Genomic DNA, 7,937 nt, shown 5'->3' with positions numbered 1-7,937 from the left:
TCTAATTGAGGGACAGTCAAAGTGATGAATCAGAGAAAGGTTTGACAGAATGAGTCTGAGATAGAATACACCCAACTCTCATGAGAAGAGCACAGGAAGAAAGGCTACCTAAGAGCAGACCAGGGAGAGAAGTGGTGGTATGTGTGGTGGCAGTTTTACCAGGAAAGTTGTACAGAGACAGGGTAGACACAGGTGAAGACAGGACAAGCCAGAAAATGAGGAGGAACCAGAAGATTAGAACATACTATCAAAGTTAGTATGAGGCCAAGCAGAGCAATTCAGTCAGAAGTTGAGAGAAGCTGGATTGAATCAGTTATCTTGAAAGATCAGATTGTACAGAGTCTAGAAGCTTCCAGGCCTATACCCAGGGATAGATAGAAGAGAGAATGAAGTGTTCTATGCTCAGCCCGAACTGTGTATACTGTTACACAGGAAATAAAAGTGAAAATTTACAAACCACTCTCTGAAGTTGCTGCGTTGTGATACAAGTGAGATTTGAAAAAACATGGTAGGTCTCTTGGGTTTGTAGTTTTATGGGGCTTTACTAGGTATGTTTGGAGTATTTATTATACATAAAACTGAGTATCCAGGTTGAATGACAAGTGAATGAACCATTCCCTCATGCCCTGTTAAATGACATGGATAATCTTTCTATCAAGAAAGGTCCCCAACCTCAGCTGACAGTTGTGATTTGAATCAGAAATATTCTCCCAAAGCCATGGAAGTCTTGGCTTCTGCAGCAGCACTATTCAGAGACAGGTCCTTAGTCATGTGATTTGGCTCTGACTCAATCAGTAGACTGACCCTCTAGAGAGTTCACAGTTCAGTGAGCGACTTGGAGGTGGTAGAGACTTTAAGAACTGAGGATTGTCTGGAGAATAGGTTCCTGAAAGTCAGCTCTTAAAGTTTCTATTCTCTCCCCTACCTCTCTCTTTCTCCCTCTCTCTTTTGTCTTTCTCTTTATCTCCTTCTTTGAGGTTTCCAATAGGTGAATAGCTTAGGCCAAAACATTCTCTGTCATGATAATCTGCACCACCACAGGCAAAGCAATAAGAGAGCTAAGGCACTGTGGACTCACATCTCTGAAGTGTGAGCCAAGATAAATTTTTCCCTCTTGATTTGATTGTCTCAGGTATTCTGTTAGAGCATTAGAATGCTGACTAACGTAACTGTCTGAGTAAGATGGAAACCACATGAAAGGGAAAGACCTCATACATGTCAGTGTCACTTCCATTTTTAGTTTTCCTCAGTTACAAGTCCCTTAAGATGCTATTTAATATCAAGTAATGATCCCTTTAAATGTTTATATATATGAGCAACACTAAATGAACTTAGCAGGTTGTATTTACATACTTCTTTGCATACACACATATCAATAATAATACTAAAAGAAAAGAGGCCATAGATCGGGCACAGAGTAGGGAACACGGGAAGGGCTAGAGGGAGAGAGGAATAATGGAAACACAGTACATATGTGAAATTTAAAAAGTGAACCTGGGCCATAAAATCATAATTCTGGAAGTAATCATAAAGGCCACCTATCAATCTGTTTAAGAATCTTCTATTTGAAACTCATGAAATGAACCATGTCTTATTTGAATATTCTATCTCATGAATGACTTTAAAATTATTGATTATTGGGAATATGACTATGATCTATAGTTGTTTTGTTAGAAGTAAGTAGGATTTTGCATATTCAGGTAGACTATGAAACACTACTTCTCTCTTCTATAAGTGTAATATCTGCATTTTGTAATACTTAGATAGTATATGTTCTTTTATATGTAAGATTTCAGTTTTTTTAGTTTTATATATATATATATATATTTCTTTTGCCTGATTCTTTATAAAAATGTATAGTATGTTTCCATTATATCACAAGGGCTGAGATTCTCCTAAAATTTACCTTAGAAAACAATAGTTCTATTAACCCAGAGAAGACTTCTAGCATCTTGCTGTGATGTTTTGGGAATACCTTAGGGCTACTGATTTGGAGGAATTAGTACCAGTTTGTTTATTTTGTCTCAATTCCATGTTGAGTACTAAGAATTTTGCTGAGTTTTTTTTTTTTTTTTTCTGGCCAGTTTTCATTGGGAATTGGAGTCTTGTTCACAAGATTCTTGAATATGAAATACACTTTCTGAGTTATTTTCTTTAGTCATGCTTAAAAAACACAATTTCATACATAAAATAATAAAACATTTTGATAAGTCAGTATTTGTAGAGTTCTCTAACTCTTTGGTATATTTCCACAAAATATATTCTATCATTGAGAACATGGAGTATGTAAAGAAGAATAGCTAACCAGAAGTTCTGCTTTGTCTTTGTGGCCTGACTAAACTAAAAGTAACCTTTTTTTCCCCTCCTCAAGAAGTCATTACCTCAGGGAATGCATGAATGAAAATCTGCTGTAAAATAACTGAAAATATGTGAAAACTTTGATATAATCAATGGTGCTATGATTTGATTTTAAAATACTCCCCACCCAAAGCTCATGTATTAAGGGCTTCGGTCCAGTTAGTGGCACATTAAAGGGCAGTTGGGCCATGAGGGCACTAACTTTATCTGTGGGTTAATCCTTTGATGAGTTCATACGAATTGGAATATTAGGAAGTGGAGCTCGAGTAGAGGAAGTAGGTTAATATACGATGTGCCTTTGAAGGTTACGCCACATCTCCAGCCCCATATCTATTTCCCTGATTCATGGTTGCTGCGTTACAAGCAGTATTTCTTGGTCATCCTCTTCTGCTATGGCATGTCTGATTTGCTACATGTCTAATAGCGATGGGGCCAGCTGATCACTGCCTGAAGCCTTTGGAACCATGAGCCAAAATAAATCCTTCCTCCTGTATGTTGTTTTCTCAGATAATTTATTACAGAAGTGAACGTGACTCATACAGATAGATAAAATATAAACATAGCTGGAATGAATGAGTGGAGTATAAAAGTAATCTGTTAAAGTAATTGGAGAGCTGCCCCAGTGATAATTACTGTAGAAGTTACCACATGGAGAAAGAAAAACATAGCCACGTTGTTTGACAGTAGATAGTTGTGTGTTTCTCTGGGTGCACTCGATACCATATTATAAAGTTTTCAGTAAACACATTGGTTATACACTGAAAAGAAGCTTAATATCAGAAAACCAGTAAAGCTTTTGCTGGTCTCAAAATAATACAGTGACCAACCTGGAGATTACAGGAATACAGGATGCTTCATTCTCAACAATTTATCAGATTTAGATAGTAGGCATCAAAAGAGGCCAAAACAATTGAGCAATTATGAAATGTGGAGCTTTTTTCTTGGTAGTCTCAGTAGTGGATGTGAATAACAATTAGGGCTTAAGACTTTACTAGAGTGAAAATTCTTGCAAAAATACCATGTGTTCAGACTGGACCCCTACAAAGTAGAAATTTCAGTTTGATCAGTTAAGACTTAAATGTCATGGGGTTGGGGATTTAGATCAGTGGTAGAGCACTTGCCTAGCAAGCGCAAGGCCCTGGGTTCGGTCCCCAGCTCCGGAAAAAAAAAGACTTAAATGTCATGAAGTAAATTCAGGAGAAAAATAGAAAATGGGAATAAATCAAAAGAAGACCTAAATGTTAAAATTAGTAAATGACTTTGCAATAATTATGACTCACCAGTTGACGAAACAGACAAGAAATGACCATATAGACCACCAGACTCATGAACTTACAACAGCTGTGGTTGACCACATAAGACATGTACAAGATCAAGTTAGCCAGCATTCTAGTATGGACTGAGAAGGAGTTCACAAGAGACACCCCTCTGAGGAGTCATGGGCAGTGGATGGCTTCTGGGAAGGGAGAATTGGTTTTCCTTAAGGGTGTGGTTCCTGGTAGGCCAACTAAACTCCAATATGCCCTACACCAAGCACAAACTGGTGTTGATGGATAATGTTTTAAAAAAAATCCAAGAACTATGAGAAAGTTAGGGAGGTGAGGATAGATCTAGAAGGAATTGGAGTAGGAGTTTCTAGGTAGATATGATCAAAATACATGTATTTATGGATTCATAGGTTACTAGACTATTGACAGGTAGCAGAAACTTTAGGAAGTAGGACATGATTGAAAGAAGTAGGTCATTTGGACTGGATCCCTGAAGGGTCTACCTACTGTCCTCAACTTCCTCTTAGCTTTGTCTGTTTCCTGCATATCATGAGGTTAGTAGATTTATTCCACTACATGTTCCCATCTCGATATGGTATGTTACCACCGGTCCCCAAACAATGGTGCCAGTGACCACAGTGTGAAACTGCTGAAGCCCTGAAGTAAAGATGACCACTCTTTCCCTCTGAGATCAATTATCTCAGATCCTTTCTTATGGTGCTGGAAATCTGACTAACAATATGTACTGTAAATACCAGGAATGAATCATGTGGCTTCAGTAGTGTGTGGTGACGTAAGCATTAGTAGGCATTTGAGAGGCGAAATGGTCTACTTACTATGAGCAAAGGGGTTGAAATCCAGAAAGCTATGAAACCACATCTCTTTAAATATTCATAATTGTAGCACATGCTTATTGAAATAAAGGCAGCAACAGCCTAATCCACAGTCATAATAGAAGGCTAAATCATCTCTCTAAATACTCAATAAAAACTAAGAATAAAAAGTTAAAGATTTGAGGCAATAATAAACAAAAGTGACCTAGTTAAGGGTGTTTGCTTTAAGACACAGGGCACTGTGTAAACTAAGATGGTCTCAATCTTTTTATGTAGCTGAGGCTGGCATTAACTTCTGATCCTCCCGTCTCTGCCTTACAAGCCCTGAGATACAAGCACGTACCTACCACATTCAGCAACTATTACCTATTTGAATCTGTAGCAAAATGTATATGATGAGAACTGAACCCAAATCTTTTTCAATATGTTATAATTAACATATTGTGTATCATCATGGGGTGGATAGAATATTCAGAAGATTGAATTAATTAGGAATATGTAATTTTTCCTCCACAGATTTAAATTAGATGTCAGTACAAACAGGAAATTAGAAAGACCCTAAGTACTTGAAATTAAAATCACAAATCAAAAAAGAAATAATGAAAGTGAGAACATATTTAAAAGTAAAAAATAACGTAGATGCCACACTTTTAACTATAATTCCAGTGAAGAGAACTGGTCTACCTCATGAGAAAAACAAAAGGACTCAGAGACCTCTATTTAATTTGCATAAAGAAAAGATGAAAGCTCACAAACCCGATTGACTGACCTTTAGAGTCCAGGTGATTCATCTCTGGGGTGGAGGGATGTTGGAAACACGTGGAGGCCACTCATGCCTGGGCCCTGTCTTGTTTCTTGACTTAGACTTAGATGTGTTCCTTTGTGAAAATTCAAGTTTTACAATTTAGAATTTTTGAAACTTAAGAAAATGCATTTACTTCCTTTAAAATTTTGCTTTAATGAAGCACACTCAAGGGGACTCCAATGGAGGAGTTAGAAAAAAGACAGACAGAGCTAAAGGGGTTTGCAACCTGACAGGAAGATCAATAATATCAACCAACCAGACCCCACCAGAGCTCCCAGGGACTAAACCACCAACCAAAAAGTACACGTGGAGCGACCCATGGCTTCAGTCCCATATGTAGCAGAGGACGGCATTGTCTGGCATCAATAGGAGGAGAAACCCTTTGTCCTGTGAAGGCTCGTTTCTCCAGTGTAGGGGAATGCCAGGGTGTTGAGGTGTGAGTGGGTGGGTAGGAGTGGGAACATCCTCATAGAAGTAGGGAGAGGTGAGAGGGGGCAGGAAAGGGTTAACATTTGAAATGTAAATACATAAAATATCCAAGAAAAATAAAATTATAAAAGAAGCATACTCAACTTTAAGATATAGTATATTAAAAATTTACTTAAAATTTCTTTTACATTTATTTGTTTTTGTGTGTATGAGTATGTGTGTGTTTAGAGTGTGTGTATATAAGACTGCATTGTGTTGTGATGTGTGCGAGTCTGTATGAGTATGTATGTTTGTGAATATGTGTGTATGTGTGCATACATGTGTGCATGCCACAGAGCATGGCTCTGAGGTCAGAGCAGGACTTAGTTCTTTATTTTCATCATGTGTGTTCTGGAGATCAAATTCATATTTTCGGGCCTGTTTTGACAGGTGCCTTTACTTAATGAGTCACCTCACAGACCCAGTGTAGGATGTTAAAAGATTTATTTTTATGTATTGTTTTATTTAAAATATCTTTTGTTAAGTTTTGACAAATTTTACAAAGCATCTTGATTATATTTACCCATAACTCCTCCCCTAACTTCGCTAAGATCCACTCTTTCCTCTCTACTCTCCAAAAGACTTATGTTTGTGATTGTAATTAATAGGTCTCTTCATTCCTTTTCCTCTTTCCAAACACCTTCCTGCGTTCCTTCAAATTTATGGTCTCATTTTCATTAATCAATATTGAATGCATATATGTATTTGTATGAGTGTGTGACTGTATATGAGTGTGTGTATATCTCTGTGTGTATGTGTGTGTGTGTTTGTGCCTGTGCATGCATGTATATATATTACATATACAATGTATAAAATTATATATATATATTCAATGTTCCTTAACCTGTTAACCCCATATAGTTACTTGTGCATTTTCAGGGCTAACCCTTTGGTACTGGACAGTCAACTGGTGCACTTTTCCCTGGAAAGGACCACCTCTCCCTGCTTTACTCAGTTGCCTGTAGTTTTCTGTGTAAAGTTGAGACCTCTTGGCTTTTCCTGATCCAGCTTGGCATATTTTTTGGTGTCCTCCTTATTCAGTTAAGTTGTGTCAGTGAGACTTTATGAGTGCAGCTTCTGACATCATGAGGAAACCTTTTCTTATCAAACTCCCTGATCCTCTGACTCTTGCGATCTCTCTGCTTCCTCTTCTGCAATGTGTCCTGAGCCTTAGCTGCAGGATAGTTTTGTAGTTGTATCTATACATTGGGACCAGACTCCACAACTCTACATTTTGATTGTGATTTTCTGTAGTCATCTGTTTGCTGCAAAGAGACATTTCCTTGATAAGTGGAAATACAGGCAAAAGGTTTATAAATTATTGTTAGGGATTGTGCTGGTTTAGTATGTCAGTGGTTATAGATTCTCTCCAATAACCATGATTTCACAAGAATTGGGTAGTGAGGGTTGGAGTTGGTCTTAAGTCCAATTAGGAACCTCTTGTTTGCTGCCTGGTTATATGTGCCACCACTGTAACCATGGGGTTGTTATGCCAGGCTGTTATTCGTAGATATTACAGCTGGGTAGGACTGTTGGTTGACACCATATCTCATTTTGCCTTATGGTACTTTGAAAGCTAGTCCTCAGAGAGGGGACATCCAGGTCACTTCCAGCTCAGAGGATCCTCCGCTCTGTTTCTGAAGGACCTGCTGTATTCAGCAACAGGGATTTAATTTCCACATCTTGAGGCTAACCCAGGACAGCAGCAAAGTGCTGTATGTCTTAGGAGTCTCATAGTCCTGGCATCAACTCCCAAGAGGACTTCTTACGTCTGAGATTGTGGGTCTTGTGGTCCGAAGACTGAGCTTTTAGTTTGCAATTGTATCTATGAGTTCATTGTGATGTTCCTAAACACATTTCCATCTTCATTTAGTGTTAAGAGGAGACAAAAGTACCACAGCAGTGCAATTCAATACCTTGGATTAAAGAAATAATGTTTTCAACTATTATCTAAATCATATAATTGTAAGTCATCACCCAGAAAGCAATGATTCTGTCTTACTTAATATCTAGAAGTTATATTGGTGACTTCAACAACACACCTTCCTTAGGTAATGGGATATCAGAAATAAGTATATATATTGAATTAAAATGATTTTAATTGAGGAACAAATACTCATTATTTGTCTTATATCGCAAAATATTTTAAAATGTATTTTTTAATTTATCAAAGCATATATAAGCAACATATGGGAGAAACAATAC

The sequence above is a fragment of the Rattus rattus genome, chromosome 2, assembly GCF_011064425.1.
Source record: "Rattus rattus isolate New Zealand chromosome 2, Rrattus_CSIRO_v1, whole genome shotgun sequence".
Classification (NCBI taxonomy): domain Eukaryota; kingdom Metazoa; phylum Chordata; class Mammalia; order Rodentia; family Muridae; genus Rattus; species Rattus rattus.
This window is presented reverse-complemented; position numbering follows the sequence as displayed.